This window comes from Zootoca vivipara, chromosome 14, assembly GCF_965207765.1.
Source record: "Zootoca vivipara chromosome 14, rZooViv2.hap1.1, whole genome shotgun sequence".
Classification (NCBI taxonomy): Eukaryota; Metazoa; Chordata; class Lepidosauria; order Squamata; family Lacertidae; genus Zootoca; species Zootoca vivipara.
The window spans coordinates 42,372,209-42,392,203 of record NC_142597.1 but is presented as its reverse complement, the minus strand read 5'-3'; positions in this window follow the sequence as shown (position 1 = coordinate 42,392,203).

The following is a 19,995-nucleotide window of genomic DNA, read 5'->3' as shown; positions in this document are numbered from 1 at the left end:
TGGTGCACACACATTTTAAACGACAAAACAAGCAGGTGAAATCTCTTGTTTCCTCGTGTTCGCATATTGGTTTGCTTGTTTTTTTTTATTCCTGTGTGTATGTCTGTGTTTTCGAACTGAGATAATTATGTATTAAATATACATTTCATAGTATCATTTCAATGATGGGGAAGAATCGCGCTTCCCACCCCACACACCCAGCTTTGCACCGCTCATGATGAAAGAAATGGATGAGTAGCTTAAGAAATGCTTTACTTGCCTGAGAGAAAACCGGGGAGTGAAATGTTCTGGAATATTTGTGTGTGTGTGTTGACTTTCAGGAATCTTTTTTTTTTTAAAGAAAAAGGAAGTTGAATGCTGGAAAACGGTTGAAGAAGGAGAAAGCAAATGGTTTTTAACTTTAAATTTTTAAAAAAACTCTGCACACTTAACTGTGAGCAGAATAGCATTATGGGTAAGATACAGTGGGCACCTTTAATGCTTTCTTTAAATGAAGCAACTATATTTCCAATACCAGCCTGTCGTGTTGACGCCCTTGTGTTTACAAACTGTGTGTACATATTTCTTGGGTTTTTGTTTTATTTGTATTTTATTTTTATTGTTTGGCATATTCTTCAGGTCGTTTGTTTGTTTTTTTTGCTTCAGTAATAAATGTTTTTAATAGTTTTGGGGTTTATTTCCTCTTTTTTGGGGGGGGGGTCTTCACCTCGTCATGTCCTTTGTATAATTGTACATAGTACTTCAGTATTAGAAGGAAGGAAGCATTTGTTGACCTATTTACGATATGTGTTGGTGCTCATTTGAAAGAGAAAAGAAATAAAATAATAAAAGTTTTCCAATATTAAAAAGCCACAGCTCTGCGGTAGTGGTGATTTCCAGTCTTCCTTTTATTTGTTGCTTAAAACAAACGAACTCTACAGTTTCTGAATGTATGCATTGTCTCAAAGGAGGGGGGGAATCGAGATTCTAAGAAAGAATACCTGAGATTTGTAATGCTGATTTCTCCACCCATTTTTACTTCTGGCCCCGCCTACTCCTGGCATGTGGCCCCCAGAAAGTTACCTAGAAGTGAATATGGCCCTTGGTGAAAAAATTCCCTGCCCCCTGAGTTAGCAGGTGATTATCTCTGTCTCCATTGTGATAGGCATATGCACAGGTCCAGGACCTTTTTGAGCTCACCTGGCAAACCTCCCAAGTTCCAGGTTTTAAGGCTTGAAGAGGTGCCAGCCCTTAGTGGACCACAGGCTTAACATGAGTCAAGCATGTGATGCAGCAGCAAAAAAAGCTATTGCTATTCTAGGCTGCATCAACAGAAGAATTCTAGCGTCCAGATCAAGGGAAGGAATGGTACTGCTCAATATTCTGCATTGGTCAGACCCCACCTGGAATACTGTGTCCAGTTCTGGGCACCACAATTTAAGAAGGATATTGACAAGCTGGAAGGAAGGTGTGCAGATGAGGGTGGCAAAAGACCAAGGGTTGGGAAAGCAAGCCTTATGAGGAGTAGTTGAAGGAGCTGGGTATGTTTAGCCTGGAAAAGAGACCGAGAGGAGATAGGATAGCCACCTTCAAATATCGTAAGGGCTATCACCTGGAAAATAGAGCAAGCTTGTTTTTTCCTGCTCTGGGTAGGACTCAAACCAATGGCTTCAAGTGACAAGAAAGGAGATTACGACTAAACATCAGGAAGACGGTAAGAGCTGTTTGACAGTGGAACAATCTCCCTCAGGAGGTTGCGGACATGCCTTCATTGCAGGTTTTCAAGCAGGGGTTGGGTGGCCGTCTGTCGTGGGTACTTTAGTTGAGATTCCTGCATCGCAGGGGGTTGGACTAGATGACCCTCAGGATCCCTTCCAACTCTGCGATTCTATGGTTCTATGATTCTACCTTTGGACAAAGTGAGGCAGGTGGAGGAGCATGCCATTAAAACAAGACTGAACAGCTGTTGGTGTCTATGTCTTGTCATCGCCCTCAGACAGCAAAGTCCTTTTAGACCTGGCTTACAGTATTTTGAAGTGGCCAGAAGTTATACCCCAAATCCAAACAGCTTGACCTTTTCCTGCAGATAATCTTCCTTCTCACTCATCCTGCTCTGTAGCTTTGTGTTTCCATGACAGCGGGATGGAGGAGCCCACTGTTTCCATGGTGACATGATACCCTGGTACTGGGTTTCACCTCTAGCCTCTTGGTGTTGTGTTGCCGAAATGTGAAGATGCGTTTGGGCGGGTGGCAAAGAGAGAGCTCAAAACGCTCCATCGTAAGGTGAGTTGCTGCTGCTGCTTTGTGGCTGAATGGAGATTTGAACCCAGGTCTTTCCCGGTCTTACTCCGAAATGAATGCTTTTAAATGTGTGCTCCACACTACAACATCTGGTTTTCTAGAGCTGCTGCAAGTCAGTGCAGGCAATACTGGGCTAGGTGGAATAACGATCTTCCTCAGTATCTAAAGGCAGCTCCTGCAGTTTCCAATTAAATTGACCTTAATTCAGAACCATGAGGACTGGAATCTTGCTTCATTTTTAGGGGGAGGCCCCAGGCTTAATCCTCACCCTCTCCAGGCAGGGCTGGAAGAGGCACTGCTTGGCTGAGACCCTGAAAAGCTGCTGCCAATGTAGAAAATACTGAACTGGATGGACATACGGCAAGACACCATATAAAGCAAAACATAGCCTTGCAACGGTCCTTCCGTGGGATTGTTGTGACCAGGGAGCAAATCTGCAGATAAAACACCCGCCCTGTCTATGAATCACCATTCCGTTTGCATCTTGGAACAGGAGCTCAGCTAATAGGAATGGCTTCATGGGACAGAGAGCAAGGCTTGGCATCTGTTCATCTCGTCACAGCCAAGCTGCTAGCCGGGTCGTTAAGGCTCAGGGTGGTGGGTGGGGGTGTTAATTGTTTTCTTCTATGTATGAAACTGCTTGATACAGAGAGAGAGAGAGAGGAGAGGAGGCACTTTCCCCCCATCCTTTGCTCTGCCTAACATCCTTTTAACAGGATGTAGCAATGGGAGAGAAATCAGGTTCTGTTCACATGAAAAGGTACAAGCCTGCCTAATCCTAGCTGAAACACACCCCTCCTCCGGATTTTGTAGAGCACTTACCCAGCCAAGTAATGGGTACAAAACAAATGCATATACTGTACTAGGGTAAAGTATTCATAAAAGTGCATATAATTGTGAAAATGACATGCAGAAGTGTATTATAATTCATTGTTACATTTATAGCCCACCTTTTCTCCAGGGAGCTCAAGGTGGCCTGCGTGGGTTCTCGTCACATTTTACCCTCCTCACAACCCTATGAGGTAGGCTGAGAGGCTGTGATTGGCCCAAGGCAACCCAGTGGGCTTCATGGCCAAGAGGGGATTTGAATCCTGCTGTCTCCGTAGTCCTAGTACAGGGGTGTCAAACTCAAATTCATCGGGGGCCGCATCAGAATTTTTGGTCACCCTCAAAGGGCCGGTTGTATCTGTAGGGAAAATACCCTTTAAAAGAGGTATCAGGGGGGGGGTCAGGGGGGAAGAGGGGGGAGGACAAACCCAGCTTTAAAATGGACCACCTTTGACTCTCAATGCCCACGGGGTCTACTGGTGGCAGAAGTGGACTTGTGGGGGGAGGGAGGGAAGAAGGATGGAGTATATATATTATGTTTTGCTCTGTTTTGTCTATATTAAAATCAATAAAAATTATTTTTAAAAAAAGACTTTAAAGGCATGCACAGCAACATTACCTTTTTGTGCAGGGAGTGCGGGCGGGTGGCGGCGAGGCAGCAGGTTAGTGGTGTTGGCGGGGGCCTGATCCGGCCCTAGGCCGAGTGGGGGAGGCGGCGATCTGGTGGGAGGCTAGCGACGGCGGCGGGAGGCCGCTAGCGCTGGAGGCGGGGCTCGATCCGGCCGTGGGCCAAGCGATGGAGGCGGCAGGAGGCCGCTAGCGACGGAGGCAGGGCCCGATCCGGCCATAGCCCGAGTGCCAGAGGCGGCGGGAGGCCGCTAGCGGCAGAGGCGGGGCCCGATCCGGCCGTAGGCCGAGCGATGGAGGTGGCGGGAGGCCGCTAGCGGTGGAGGAGGGGCCCAATCCGGCCGTAGCCAGAGTGCCAGAGGCGGCGGGAGGCCGCTAGCGGCGGAGGCAGGGCTCGATCTGGCCGTAGGCCGGGCGCTGGAGGCGACGGGAGGCCGCTAGCGGTGGAGGAGGGGCCCGATCCGGCCGTAGGCCGAGCACTGGAGGCGGCGAGAGGCCGCTAGCGGCGGAGGCAGGGCTCGATCCGGCCGTAGGCCGGGCGCTGGAGGCGACGGGAGGCCGCTAGCGGTGGAGGAGGGGCCCGATCCGGCCGTAGGCCGAGCGCTGGAGGCGGGGAGAGGCCGCTAGCGCTGGAGGCGGGGCCCGATCCGGCCTTAGGCCGAGCGCTGGAGGCGGCGAGAGGCCGCTAGCGCTGGAGGCGGGGCCCGATCCGGCCATAGGCCGAGCGCTGGAGGCGGCGAGAGGCCGCTAGCGCTGGAGGCGGGGCCCGATCCGGCCATAGGCCGAGCGTTGGAGGCGGCGAGAGGCCGCTAGCGCTGGAGGCGGGGCCCAATCCGGCCATAGGCCGAGCGTTGGAGGCGGCGAGAGGCCGCTAGCGCTGGAGGCGGGGCCCGATCCGGCCATGGGCCGAGCGCTGAAGGAGGCGGTAGGCCGCTAGCGGAGGCGGCGGGGCCCGATCCGGCCGTGGGCCGAGCGCTAGTGGCGGCAGCGGGGGTGAAGGCTGGCGGCCACGCGGGCCACATGATGAGGTCTGGCGGGCCGGATTTGGCCCGCGGGCCTTGGGTTTGACACCCGTGTCCTAGTACATGACTCTAACCACTACAACACGCTGGCATTTAAAGTAAGGGAATTTGCTTTGCAAAAGTTCCTCTTAGGCAAAATTGCTTAGAGAAATGTGCATATTGCAGCATTTAAAATTTGATGGATTTTCGCGCAAATTTGCAAACTGATGTGGCAAGCCAAACTAAATATATTGAAAATGAACTGGGGGGGCCTTCTGCATTCCAAGCAGGTGTCCTGGCACTGAGCTTGTGGGGCCTTGTGGTTCTGGGAACCTCTATGACTGCTGAGTGGTGGTTGTTTTCTTTTGCTTCATCCCTGCCTGTGACATATTTAGGTAACATTGTGGATGGCGTAGGTTTTCTGCTCCTGGTAACAGCAGATTTTCTAATGGGCCCTGAAGCTCGAGAGCGCGTTCTGACGCCCGGGGGGCTATTTCTGTTCAAGATGTACGCTTTGGGGTATAAATAGCACAGTGGGTTATTCTTTTCCTGGGACAGGGCATAGCTAGATTAAATGCCTTGCAGAAAGCAGCTGCAAGGGGGGGAGGTCGCCTAGAGGGCATCATCTCCCGCTGTTCACAGGAGTGGTGCCAAAAGATCTCTAAGGAAATGGAGGAGGCTTGGCCACTATTTTCAAGCACCTACTTGCTTCCTCTGCCTCCTCCCACATAACTCCAAATTCTGCACCAAGGTGCCTTGAGTTCTGCATTTGCAAAGTTGCCTACACCCTACATTTTAAACTGATTGTAGGTCAATTTTTAATACATAGAATCATAGAGTTGGAAGAGACCACAAGGGCCATCCAGTCCAACCCCCTGCCGAGCAGGAAACACCATCAAAGCATTCTTGACATATGCCTGCCAAGCCTCTGCTTAAAGACCTCCAAAGAAGGAGACTCCACCACACTCCTTGGCAGCAAATTCCACTGCTGAACAGCTCTTACTGTCAGGAAGTTCTTCCTAATGTTTAGGTGGAATCTTCTTTCTTGAAGTTTGAAACCATTGCTCTGTGTCAGCTTCTCTGGAGCAGCAGAAAACAATCTTTCTCCCTCCTCCATATGACATCCTTTCATATATTTGATATATTTGTACAATACAGTAGTTGTTAAGGGCAGAGCAGTAACTTGGGGTTCGGGGGAGCCAGTGCAAACCCTCTTAAGTGTCCCTATTTACAGAAGACGTTCCGGTTCTGATTTGATCCCAGAATGTCCCGCTTTTCCTTAGGGGGTCCCTATTTTCATCTGATAAATGTTGGAGGGTATGGAGTTATCCAACCCCCCAAGCCACCTGAAAATAGCCCTGTATAAGGAAGTTTGTTTAATGCTTAATTTCTTCTTATTTTTAAAAATCTGTTGGAAGCTGCATAATAATAATAAAAATGTTGTTTATTGATGAAGATGTCCCTATTTTCATTGGATAAATGGAGTGTCTGCCAGGGGAGGTGGGTTTATGAGGGCAATTGGGGCACTGCCCCATCCACCTCTGACTGCCCTCTCAGCCAGCCCCCCTCTCTCCTGTCCTTACTTACAACCAGTCCAGGGCTTGCCTCTGCCGGCCAGCTTCCTTCTCTTCATAGTCTCAGTGTTGCACCTTGTAGAATTTAGCAGCGAGAAGGATGGGGAGAAAACTAGGCTGAGTTGTCGCTGCCTCTTGTTGACTCTGGCTCCCCCAAATGTTGGGCTCCCTGCCTTCTCTCTTGCCTCCCAGCCGCCACCAGCTTAGAGCAGCTGCTTTGCATGCAGAAGGGAGAGATTTGGTCCTTGCATCCTCAGGTAGGCCTGGAGAAGACATCTGCCCGAAACAATGTTTCCCAAACATGGGTCTCCAGCTGTTTTTAGATGACAACTCCCATCATCCCTAGTTAGCAAGACCAGTGGTCAGGGATGGTGGTAATTATAGTTCAAGAGCAGCTGGAGCTCACCCAGTCAGCTTCATAGCCCAGAGGGGAATTGAACCCTGCCACCTCTCAGGTCCTAGCTCAACACTCTAACCACTACATCACACTGCCTCCCCCCCATGGGTGATAAATTAGCAGAGTATACCTGAAGAACACTATTGTTGCCACTCAGCTGTTGAAAACGGTCGCTAGGCTTAACCTTTCATGCATTTCAGCTTTGAGTCTTGCCTTTGACGACCTTTTTTATTATCATTTTTATTAAATGTTCTGTTTTACAATTTTGAATACTCATTCAAACATCCTTAAAATATCAATGACTTCCCTTCTTCTCTTTCCATGGTTCATTTTGCACACCATAAATCACTGCATATTTTACATAAACTCAACCATTCAGTATTCCATTATGACATCCATCAAAACTTATTTACACTATTGAATTTATCTTAATGCTGCCAACGTTTTCAAGTGTACACAATTTCCCCGCCATATATTCAATAAACATTTTCCAATCTTCTCTAAACGTATGTTCTTCTTGTTCGCTTATTCCAGGGGTCAGCAAACTTTTTCAGCAGGGGGCCGGTCCACTGTCCCTCAGACCTTGGGGGGGGGGCTGGACTATATTTTGGAAAAAAAATATGAACGAATTCCTATGCCCCACAAATAACCCAGAGATGCATTTTAAATAAAAGGACACATTCTACTCATGTAAAAACATGCTGATTCCCAGACCGTCTGCGGGCCGGATTTAGAAGGTGATTGGGCCGCATCCGCCCCCCGGGCCGTAGTTTGGGGACCCCTGACTTATTCTATATGTTAGGTCTGCAAGCTGCGTATATTCCATCAGTTCCATCCATTCTTCTTTAGTTGGGACCTCGCTCGTTTTCCATTTTTCGGCTTACAAAACACGGGCCGCAGTAGTTTGGATTTGCTCTTCATGCCTGATAAAGTGAAGTTGAGTCCACAAAAGCTTGTGCCCGCACTAAATCTGTTAGTCTTTAAAATGCCGCAAGTCTTTTATTGAAGCAAGAGGCTTTTTTAAAAATTAAGACATATACTTCTCTTCCTGTCAAGCAAATATTCTTTGACACACGGCCCTCTTCTTCCCCAAGAGCTGTGTACGACCCACGAGCAGCTTAGCCGGTCAATTTCTTGCAGCTGTTCCAGTCACAAGGTGCTATTTCAGATCCAAAAGGGAGATTGTTTCCCATTCAGTGACCCCCGCTTCCCCAAAGGCTTTACACAGGCTGTTGGTGCATTCTGAACCCTGCGTAGTGTTATAAGAATTTTGAGGTCATATCTATATATATATAATAATTGTTCATAAAACATGTACATGAATGTACAGGCACATGTCTGAAGCAGCACAGGAAGACAGGCCTTTCTGACACCATTTTGACTCTCTCTCTGACCAGGTGTTCCTCTGCAAGGAAGAAGTGGGGTGGGGGGAACCTTCTCATTGTCTCAGGAATTAAAGTGATAATCCCTGGCATCCTGATACCTGACTGCCAGACAAAAGGGTGTGATTAACTTGGCTGGGAAACAGGGAAATGTAAATATCTCTCAATTTTGTTGATTAGGTTTTGGGGGGCAGGGGGCAGGGTCCAGACTGCTCAGATTACTGCCACCAGACCTCCCCTTTCATGATGTACCTATGATGAATCTAGGGAGGGGGGTCTTGGGCTACACCCCTTCTGTGACATATGGATGATGCTTCTGGGGGGTGGGCTGAAACCAATTTCAAATTTCTTTTTAAGGGCAAGACATCTTTGTTTGGGGTTCCTTCCTTGTTCTCCTGTGTGAGAGGAAGGACCCTGTTGCAACAGTTAAAATAAAAGTGCCTTGCTTCGTACGTCCTGGTTTGGTCTCTGTTATTTGGTGGGCAGGAGACGCTTAAATTCGTCTGCTTGCCTGGATCCTTGAGCTCTCCCTGGGTCAAGATCCATTTCTCTGGGTTCATAGGAACCAGCTTAAATTTTACAACAATTTGGCGACCACTTCGGGGACCCAGTTTTGCCTTGAGCTCCGGGTTGACTGAGGAAGGGGAGCCCAGCGCGCCCTTGCCTCTTTTGCAGGGGGGTAAACCAACCTCAGGACCCGAGGCACTTGGTAGTAATTGAGAGTCCAAGCGGGACCCCCAGGACGAAGCAACGTTTAAAGGGACAAGGCTGTTTTTTTTTCAGGAACCAGTTGGAAGCTGGAGACAACGGGATTCGACTGAAAGGATCGGTCGTGAGTATTAAAAGGGGACACCTTGGGTGAGCTAAGAACCACAGCAACTAAAAATCTATTTCTCCACTTGGACTATCCTTTTCTACTCTCCTCTTTGGACCTTAGTTGCAGCAAGGCTGCCAGGCACAGTTACAAGGTAGAACTGAGGTCCAGGGCAACAGTCTTTACGTTAAACGCAGAGCTCAGAAAGACTGTCCCAGCTCCCTTCTGCCAAACTGAGCAGAAGTCTGAGCAAACTGTCGCTTTTCTACCAATCTGGGAATCTGGCTATCCCAGCTCTGTTTCCTATTCCTCTGCTCTTAATCTTCGGGTGAAGACGCCCCCCTGCCATGGCGACCTTTGTTAGGTATGACCCATGACCAGAGATTGCAAGTGCGCCCGTTCCTTTCCTACTACTCTGTATCTCTGTATTCCTCAGTTCCGACCTGACATTGCGTAGGCAAGCGTTCAGTAGGATATGAGTCTAGTGTGTAAGAGGCAGGGAAGTTGCTGTGGAACCCTCAGGCAATTGATGACCAGTGGGAGGGTTCCAATAGGGTTTTAGCTGCACCAGGCCGCCTAGTAGTTAGTGCACGCGAACGGCAGGCAGGAACACCACTAGGACGTGGGGGTGAGTCATAGACTCGGGAAGTTAAGAGTGTCCAGGAACAGGGTCGGGGACCCGAACTGCAGTATAAAAAGGCTTAAGTAAAATGGGTGCAACCCACTCTAAGGAATTCCTTTCCCAGACTCCCAACCGAGGCAAAGCACAACTGAGGCTTGGCTCCGGTAAGGACTTTGAGGATGAAAGTCCACCCCAATTCGTTCTCTTAAATTGGCACGAAATCCCCGGGGCGGACAAGCTTGAAGGGAACCAATTGCAAAAACTTTGTAAGAAAAAAACACTGGGTCCGCTTTACTATGGACCACCCAGATGAGGGGAAATGGCTACCAGGAGGTTCCTTTAACATACAGTGAATCTCCGCTTTAAAATTAACCCTGGTGAACTCTGAATGAGAAAAGTTTTGTGAGGAATCCTACAAAGTATGTTATGGTATAAAATTATATATGTTTGCATGTTACATGTTGTCTGTGTTGTCTGTGAAGTGTATGTGCGTCTGATCCTTGTGTCTGCTATAGTTCATTGTTCCCCTTAAAGTAAATGAGAGATATAATCCAGGTTTAGGAAATTAGGGGTTTGTGTAAAATTTGGCCATGACACCCACAGACTGCCTTTTTTAAAGCATGCATAGTTTAAAATAATATAATAATAAGGCAAGCTTGCTTAAATAATCTTATGTAAGGGCTTGATCAACCCAAAAACAATGGCAAATATTTAAAAGAGTGGAGGTAGTGTGTAAAGGTTTGTTTTAAAGAGGCTGTAGAAGGCCATTTTTTCCTCTCCAAAAGTAAAAAGAGGGGGCAGGATGAAGGAAAATAAGAGTAGTAAGTTTGAAAATGCTTGCTCAATGCTTTGAAAATATTTTGAAACTTGAAAATGTTCACTTCATGAGGTGTGCAAATGTTTGTTATTGAGAGAGGCTCTAAAAGGGAGTCTTCCTCCAAGTGACTAGAGGAATATTGACTAAAGGAAAATTGAACAGCTATTCCTATAAAGGTGAATTGTTTGTCAAAAGTAGAGCTTCCTTAGCCAGGAATTGTCTATCTGAGTCTAGTTTTAACTTCAATTGTGTTGGGCTCCTGATATCACCTCTTAAGGAAAAAAACTCATCTGCTAAAGGGTTCTATATAAAGTTGGTATTTTCATTCAAATCTTGTGAATCCTGTATCTTAGAGGGTTAGACTAAATGACCTCAGGGTCCCTTCTAACCCCCATTTTAGAGCTATGTGAAAGGCAATGTGTCTGATGTGGTGATGGGTTGAAATTCAGCCCAGCTCTGCTTTCTGGCAAGGAAAGATTATTGGTTTTCAGAGTTGGAACAAGAGTGTAATTGTTGTTTTTGTGGAGTGATTATATAAGTTTTTATCACTTTCTCTATTAAGGGTTAAAGTTTAAGCACATATGAAAGTCTTGAACATTTCCCAATCTTTCTCTAGAGAGTAAAAGTGGGGTGTATGTGCATACCTACCCCTTTCTGTACAGAAAGGGGGAGCGGGAAGGGAAAAGGGAGATTGTAACCTTGAAAATGTTTGTTTGTGAACTCATAATATTTAAGGTCTGTGTCACAAGGGAGCCATGTGCTCTGTATGTAATGTTTCACCATGTGACTATGGAATATGGTGTTCCTTCTAGGGAAATGTTATTAAAAGTAGAGGATCCATAGCCAGCAAATGTCTATCTGAGTCACTTTAACCTTGATTCAAATGGACAGAATGGTTTTAGTAAGGAAGTAAATTCCCTCTTAAACTGTTTATCCAATCTTAAGGTTTGCTAAAGGCTTCTATATAACGTTGGTACTTTTAATCTTCCCCTTCCTTATTTTTCCCTTAGTACACACATGTGCTTCCGTGATAGGGCATAGCCTGTGTTTCCTTCCCAGTCAGGCGTCTGTACTCAAATGTATGTGTATCCTAAGGGCAGTGATAGTGTTGAGATCCCCATATTTCAGAAGGGGTGGACTAGATTACTCAAGATCCCTTCCAACCCTTTCCAAACTTGCAAAAAGGAGGGAGAGAAAATGTGTTTGTAAGCACTGAAAAGTGAGTTTCTGTGTAAAATCTAACCCTATTTTAAAATCTACTCTTTCCCCTTCCCTTCCTTTATTCAGATGGTAATTTTGTCAAGAGGTGCAGCACTTTAAAAAATGGTACAATAGACTGCCGAATCATGAACTCTGTACATGCACAGAGGCTATGTCAGCTTGAAGAGGAAAATAGAGGAGAAAAATGAGGTTTTAACTAAGGGGCGAAAAGGTTATAATCTGCTCATGAAATATTATTCAAATTTCTTAATGTAAAGCTTTGAACCACTGAGGGAAAACAACCTCATGTGTGTTACTGGTCCATCAAGGTTAAGTGGTTGCCAAGTTCCAAAAATCTTAACATGCCAGATTCTTTCCACAGGTATAAATAGCAGAGTACTACTATAAGTCTGTCTCTTGAGTAGTTTATAAATTAATTAAGAGGTTCAAGGTTATGCTTTGCACATGAAACTTAAATTTAAATTTCCTTATGTAAAAATAAATAGATAAAGAACCATTGAGAACCATCAACTGTTTAGAAGCTGCCAATTCCAGTTCAACATGCAAAACTCTGTACATTTTAGGAACATTTCCTGACTGATTTTCACATGAAATAATTTTCCCTTTCCAGCAGAATACTGAGATTCAGGGTGTGGAGAAATTCTTTCAGAACCTTAATGCAAAATTATCTCCCAATGGGGGGGGGGACGCCACCTAAACAAGCCCCTCCACACTTGGAAATTCATAGAAAATTGCTGTCTACCAGTTGACAGACTATGCAAACAAAAGGCTCCATTTCTTTCCTAGCAGGTACTCAGGATGGATACTTATCTCCCATTTGCATTTCACCCCGAAGCATTACCCTATGTTAATATAACCCTCCCTTTTCTAATGTAGCAATGATTGAGTGTTTTGCCAATTCTTTTCTTCCACAGCAAAAAAAAAAAAAAAGTGAGGAGTGAGGAGATACAAACAGTAATTTCATTTCTCTTTGGCGCTTCTCTTTAGCTTATAAATAATCTGCTTCCATTTATTATATCAGTTTTTCCATTATGTCTATGAAATTATTCTAACAATAACCAGGTAAAAATTGTTGTGTGAGTGGTAATCTAAATTTTATTTTGTTTTATTTTTGTATCTTTTTTTTTTTGGTATTTCTACTTTTTCTTTCTGTACATACAAATGTAGCATCTAAGTCATTCTTTCCTGTAAATAATAATAATAATAATCCCTTTCAAACAAGATACGTGAACCTCAAAGAGAATTCAGAACCACATAAGGAAAATGTTAATAACTTATCGATTGTGTCCTAATTAACAAAATTTTTGTCCTTTGTTTCCTCCACAGCCAAACTAGGTGAAGTAAATTAAACTGACTGAGCAGACAATAACAGCAGTAATTAAATATGAATGATAATAATAATATTTAGATGAATAAAATGCCTAACTATGATCTTATATTATTTGCAGCTTCCCAAGAAGAAATTTCTAGAATATTCTCCCCTTTCTCGACTATTTATTATTATTATTTTTTAACTAATTATATCTTCAGGCCCCAACCCCCTGCAGGCCTATTTTCAAAAGGATGTTTTACAGGAAACCAAATTGACATTTTTTCTCTTTGATCACAACCTAAGAAGGAGGACCTAGAAAGCTATAACGTTTCAGCAAGGTTTAGAAGTGCTGTTATAGAAGTACTGTTAACTTCCTCCCAGTGACTCGAAGGCAGACAAGAAAACCCCCTTGTTGGAGATACATGCAAAAGCAGCAAGAATTATCTCAAGTTCACCTGATTGTCTCAAGATATACAAATGGCGTATAATTAATAATTTGAAGGTTTTGTGCATTCTGTGTTATATAGGAATACTGAAATGTGTCAAATGACTTTGGGACAAAGGGGGAAAGTGAATTGCAAGGACATTCTCTCTCCTTGACCTCAAGACTCTGTGCCCTAGGATTTAAAAGCAGCCGGAATTGTCTCAAGATCATGATGGCCTCAAGACATACAACTGATATATAATTATTAGGTCTTATGTTGCGTGATATTCGACAGAAACATTGAACTATGTCTGACAGTATGTTATTTCCACAAGGAGGGGGAGGTGAACCAATTTTGTGTTTAATTGTTGGGTTTTTTTTTTAAAAAAAAAATGTATAGTGTCCCAATGTTTTTTTTTTGTATTATTGCCATGCATTGTATGCCTTTTAAAGGATCAGGATATTGCATAGTTCAGTATTTAGATTAGATCAACTTATGACCACATTTTCTTGTCCCACCTGGCACTCTGCAGTGTGCCAACCTTCTCTACACATTTTTTAAATTTGTTTTTACTCATTTTACCAAGAATAAGCTCCAAGATCCATGAAACACCAGATAAATGAAGGTATTTATGTCTTGATTTAACAGGAATGATCCCTTTTAGAGTTAAATTTGACTAATTTGGACATGTTTTATGGGGCTGTATAAATTTTAATTTGGCTTCAGTTCTAATTGGGCAAGTGTATCCAAGGTGCAAGTAGCTTTCTTCCTTTAAGAGCAACTGGGCAACTCCCTACAGTGCAAGGCCAGAGCCTATAATAAAGGCCCATAGAAAGCCCAAGGCAAAGGCATCTCTCTCATGACATGTCCAAACCTGTGGCAGCTATGGTGAGTGCCAGGCGACATGGTCAATATGAAAGCCCTAAGGGGATTCACCAGGGATTGTTGCTGTTGTGCCACGTTGGAGGTGTGCAACCAGAGGAGAGCTAGCTTTTGACACCTGAGAACACACAAAAGGGTAAACAAGCAAACTGCACTTTCCAGTCAATATTGGTGGACCATCCTGTTAAGTGTAATACATAGACCATTTTTGAGAAATGCTTCTCCCAAAGTACTAAAACAACACATCTGGTTATTCTTTTGTGGGGCAACAATTTTTAAGAAAAATTATAGCCCCAAATGGGGAATTGTTATAAGAATTTTGAGGTCATATCTATATATATATAATAATTGTTCATAAAACATGTACATGAATGTACAGGCACATGTCTGAAGCAGCACAGGAAGACAGGCCTTTCTGACACCATTTTGACTCTCTCTCTGACCAGGTGTTCCTCTGCAAGGAAGAAGTGGGGTGGGGGGAACCTTCTCATTGTCTCAGGAATTAAAGTGATAATCCCTGGCATCCTGATACCTGACTGCCAGACAAAAGGGTGTGATTAACTTGGCTGGGAAACAGGGAAATGTAAATATCTCTCAATTTTGTTGATTAGGTTTTGGGGGGCAGGGGGCAGGGTCCAGACTGCTCAGATTACTGCCACCAGACCTCCCCTTTCATGATGTACCTATGATGAATCTAGGGAGGGGGGTCTTGGGCTACACCCCTTCTGTGACATATGGATGATGCTTCTGGGGGGTGGGCTGAAACCAATTTCAAATTTCTTTTTAAGGGCAAGACATCTTTGTTTGGGGTTCCTTCCTTGTTCTCCTGTGTGAGAGGAAGGACCCTGTTGCAACAGCAAAAATAAAAGTGCCTTGCTTCGTACGTCCTGGTTTGGTCTCTGTTATTTGGTGGGCAGGAGACGCTTAAATTTGTCTGCTTGCCTGGATCCTTGAGCTCTCCCTGGGTCAAGATCCATTTCTCTGGGTTCATAGGAACCAGCTTAAATTTTACAACAGTAGATTAGTACATATTTCCAAGAGCCTAAGTCCTTGGATCCTGTTACAGGCCCCTGCTGGCAGGAAGTTCATATTTTGGGGTCTGGCAGTCAGTGCAATCCTATATGTCTCTATTCAGAAGTAAGTCCCATTCAGTTCAACAAGACTTGCTCCTGGGTTATTTTACAGCCATGGGGAAAAAGAAAGTGCACTGCCTTTGAATTATGTGGTTTTACATATCAGGACACAATAGCAATCATTTGTTCCTTAGCAGGTCTTAAAATTAGATAAATGCAACTTCAGATGAACAACAACAACACATGACATATGACTCTATGTCATGATTTATTTAACAGAAGTACACCTTAGGATTCAATAGCTTGTAGCAATAGCATGATAACACTCATACTGCTTCCATAGGAATTAAGAGGCTAAGTAACAGACAAGGAATGCAAATGAGGACATTGGTTTCTGGGCGGGAGTTGATCGCAGTGTGGATTTGCCAAGCATGCCTTCCTCATAGCGCGTTTCTCCCTTGTGTCCTGCGTTTGAGTGTCTTCAAAGCCCAACACACCTTTGATAAAGGCTGTTCTCCAATTGGAGCGCTCACAGGCAAGTGTTTCCCAATTGCTGGTGTTCATACTACATGTTTTTAAATTTGCCCTGAGACAGTCTTTAAACCTCTTTTGTTGACCACCAGCATTACGCTTTCCATTTTTAGGTTTGGAATAGAGCAGTTGCTTTGGAAGACGATAATCGGGCATCCGCACAACATGACCAGTCCAACGAAGTTGATGTTGAAGAATCATTGCTTCGACACTGGTGATCTTTGCTTCTTCCAGTACACTGGTATTAAATAAGCAAAAAGCAAAAAGCCAGGTTAAAATGCATGCCAACATTGTACTTACCTGGATAGTTTTGCCTACATAAAAATGTTGTTTAGCAGGCACCAAAAAGAGAGTTCAGTCAAGACACCTCCCTCGTGTCAAGAGGGAGTTCCAAAGTGTAGAGGCTGCCACACTTAAATGTTAATACATATATAGTAGCAGGGATAGGGAATGTGTGGCCCAGGTTGCTGGGCAACAGCTTCAATCATCTCTGGTTCTTGGCTTTTCTGGTGGGGGCTGATGGGAGATAGAGTCCAACAGCATCTACAGGGCCAGAAATTTCATTCATTCATTCATTCATTCTCTGAATGAATAAAAGGCTTCCATGTGGCTGACATACAGTTAAGCACTTTCTTTTGTCTGTCCTGAATCCTGCAACATGGGATCATGCCCACGGAGTTCTACTGCTTTGGGGAGAGGGAAGGAAACTTTTCTCTCCATGACTCCGTATCCTTCCGTCTTGTTGTCTCTCGGTCGCCGGAGACGGCAAGAATGCCAAGTCACTTTGAAAGAAGGATCGTCGCATTGAGACTGGATCTGTGAAACAGCCAAATGCAGCAGACACGAACATCACCTGGGAGAAGAAGGGCAGGTGAACAACCCTGAGGGATGCGTAGTGTGGTTCTTTTGGGAGCAGAGCACATAGGTGAGCAGATGGAGACCGTTTCTTGGTGCCTGTTCCTCTGGTCTGAGCAGATGTCATTTATTTTTTGTCTAGAAAGCGGGCCAGGACTAGCTAATGCTTTACCGCTGCATAAAGTGAGCTCTGGAGAGAAGGTTGAATTGTGTATTTGTGCACATGTGTGTTTTCCTCCAGGGTTTCAGACAGAGTGTCTTTCGCAGCCCTACTTGGATATTTATTATTTTATTTATTAAATTTGTATACCGCCCTATACCTGTAGATCTCAGGGCAGTTCACAACATAAAATCACAATATAAAATGCCAGAGACTGGGTCTGGGAGCTTCTACAATCCAAGGCAAGGCTCCTTTCCTACAAATACTATACCAAGGCTCCAGTCCTCATGATACTTAATTTAGGCTGCAAAGGCTACTAGCCATGAAGGCTGTTCTCTGCCTCCACAGTTAGAGGCAGTAATGATTCTGAATACCAGTTGTTGGTTATTGTGGGAGGAGGGGAGAGTGCTCTTGGGTTCGAATCCTGCTTGCAGTTTTCTCACAGTCATCTGGGCAGCCGGTGTGAGAACGGGATGTTGGACTAGAAGAGCTACAGGCCTGATCCTAATTCCCAGCGTTCCCTAGGGAGAGGGATTAACTAATTAACCACCCTGGGAATTGCAGTTCTGCGAGGAGAACAAGCGCCCCTCATAACCACTCCAGCACAGCTACATTTCCCAGAGTCCCCTGGGAAGAGGGAACTTCTTCCGACCAATCCAGTCTGCCCGGGGGCGTGTCCTGCGTTACTTAAACAGGGCGCGGGAAGGAATTTCCCCCTCTTCATCCCCTGCTCACCAGCTACGTTGGTTTTCGTCGGATCAAGAACCTGCGCGGATCGCCATTCTTCTTCTGGCCGAAATCACACGAGCTGCATCTCGGTGTGCTTTGTTTTTAGGTTTTCTTTTTTTCTCATCTGCTCCCTTTGCTTTTGGGATCTGCTGGAAGCGAGGAGGGAGCGCGGCGTCGCCGTCGTCCCCCTTTGCTAGGGGACCCCCCCCCGTTCGCTGCCGCGTGGGAACCGAGCTTCGGCCGCCTGCCTTGGTTTGCAGCTCGCAGCGGATCAACACCTGAGAGGCGCCGAGAGGAGCCGCAAGCTCCAGCAAGTTAGCTGTGAAGCGCGTTTGGAATCAACAGCTGAAAGGCGCTGCACGGATCAGTTCTCTGTCCCCGCCTCGCCGCGCTCACAAAAGGAGCGTTAGGAAACTAGGTCTTTGTGCATGTGTGTGCGTGCATGTGGGTGTTTTGGGTCTGATTGATTTTGCCCCGGTTTGCTGCTTGTGTGGGGTTGAGTGGTTATTTGCCTGTGTGTTTTGCGTTTTGAGGAAGAGGAGGAATATTTTAGGAAGCATCCAAGTTCCTCGGCTGCTCTTCCGTCGCCGCCTGCAAACCCCAAACCCCGTTTTCGTGAGCGTGTGTGTGTGGGGGCCCTAAGGGTTCATTTGTCCTTCCTATTTGACCCGAATTGCCAGCTTCGACCACCATTTGCTTCACTCTCTTCTCACATCGCTTGGTTACGGTAGGCTCTCCTCCCCTGCTTTGGGCTCCTGTGGTTTGAGTTTGGCTGCAGTGTAGTGCAGCTTGTAAAAAAAATTACTTTTACATTTCCTTGTTTCTGGATTGCTCCCTGCTACACCAGTCCTTTTATCTTCGCGTGTGACTTGGAAGAATTTATCTTCGCGTGTGACTTGGAAGAATTTAAAAGTGGTCGCTTTCGCGCCTTGTGTTTCTGGTCGCATGGTCGTGTTTTTCTCAGGCAGGGAAACACGAGGTGTCGCCTCAGCGGCCATTATTGTTGTGGGCAACTATTGTATTACCGGTAGGCCGTGGGGGGGGTGTGGCCCAGTGGCCATTTTAAATCTATTTGACCACGTGGGTAGCTGTAGCGGCCATTTTGGTTGAGGGAAAACGCGGCTGCTTTACAGACGGCTTTGCTTACGCAATCGGCATTTGCTTACTTTAAGAACGGAACACGTGGCTCAAGAGCCATATTAGCTCGCCGCTCGTTTGCTTAGTTGTGCTGGGCGAATCCCTACCAGTAAACCCTGATAAATGCCGCTTGGAATTTACTCTGCTGTTGTTTTCTGTTGTTTTCCTGTTTCCTCAGCATTTGCCTTTTTAAACAGTTGCCTGTTATTATTGCCTTAGTTAATCTTAAGGTTTATTATCAGTGCCATTCCATTGCTAATTTAGCACAGCAAGTTAATTGGGAAAATCTTTTAAGTTCCATTCCCTTACCTGCTTTTTAATCAAAGGCTGACTTGAACTCCTTGCTTGGTTTTAAAAGTCTATAAAGCAAATCTTGGCTTTTCACACACACATATACACACACACACACACACACACACACACACACATAAAAATACAATATTAATAATAAAAATAAATTAATAGGAATTGCAGGTTTTCAATTAGAAATCTACTTCATTCGCCTTAATCTAGTGGTGGGAGATTCAGTAGACAGTACTGAACTAGTTGGTCGGCCAGCCGGTTCCTTTGTCAATAACAGTGGAGGACAAGTTAGGTTTATTGCTAATTTCTTCTGATTGTTCCATAACAGCGTTAGCAGTCGGTTCAACAAGTCCGCTTCCGCTTATCTCAGGCGCAAGCAGCTGCAGTCAAATGGCTTCGAAGAGTAAACGGCAAGCACCGTCTTCTGCCCCCCCAAAAAACCGCTCCAATGCTAGCAGGTCCCGTGGGCAAAACGGGGCAGGGGGCTCGGGTGTCCTTAGCAACGCTCAAGCACTGTTGCAAATTTTCTCAGCTTTTCAAACTTTCTATCAGCAGCTGAGTCCTTTGGTCAATAGCTTGACTTCTTCCGATGGGGACAACCCGGAATGTATTCCTGATACAGCACCCAGCAGCGAGGAGCTCCCATGTACCTCTAGCAACCCTGCTCAGGGCCCACGGACGCGTTCGCAGGCACGGCGGTCTGCCACTTCCAATTCACAACCTTCTGGTAGCAGGTCTCGCTCATCAGATTCTCACCTCATGTCTTCTCAGTCTCTCTCAGATTTCCCAAGTATTGTTCAGGTTTCTCAGTGCCCATCTAGGGCTCCAACTGAGGGGGCAGGTTCTGATACGTGCGGGGATGGAGAAGTGATACAGCAGCCTGCGGGGTCTGGGCAGCATACAGGGGACGACAAAGACGAAGGGAAAAAGAGGAAGACTAAGAAACATACCGTAAAGAAGAACAAGAGAAGCAGACCTTCCGATACGGAGGACGGAACAGGTACATCCTCTTCCGACACTGACAG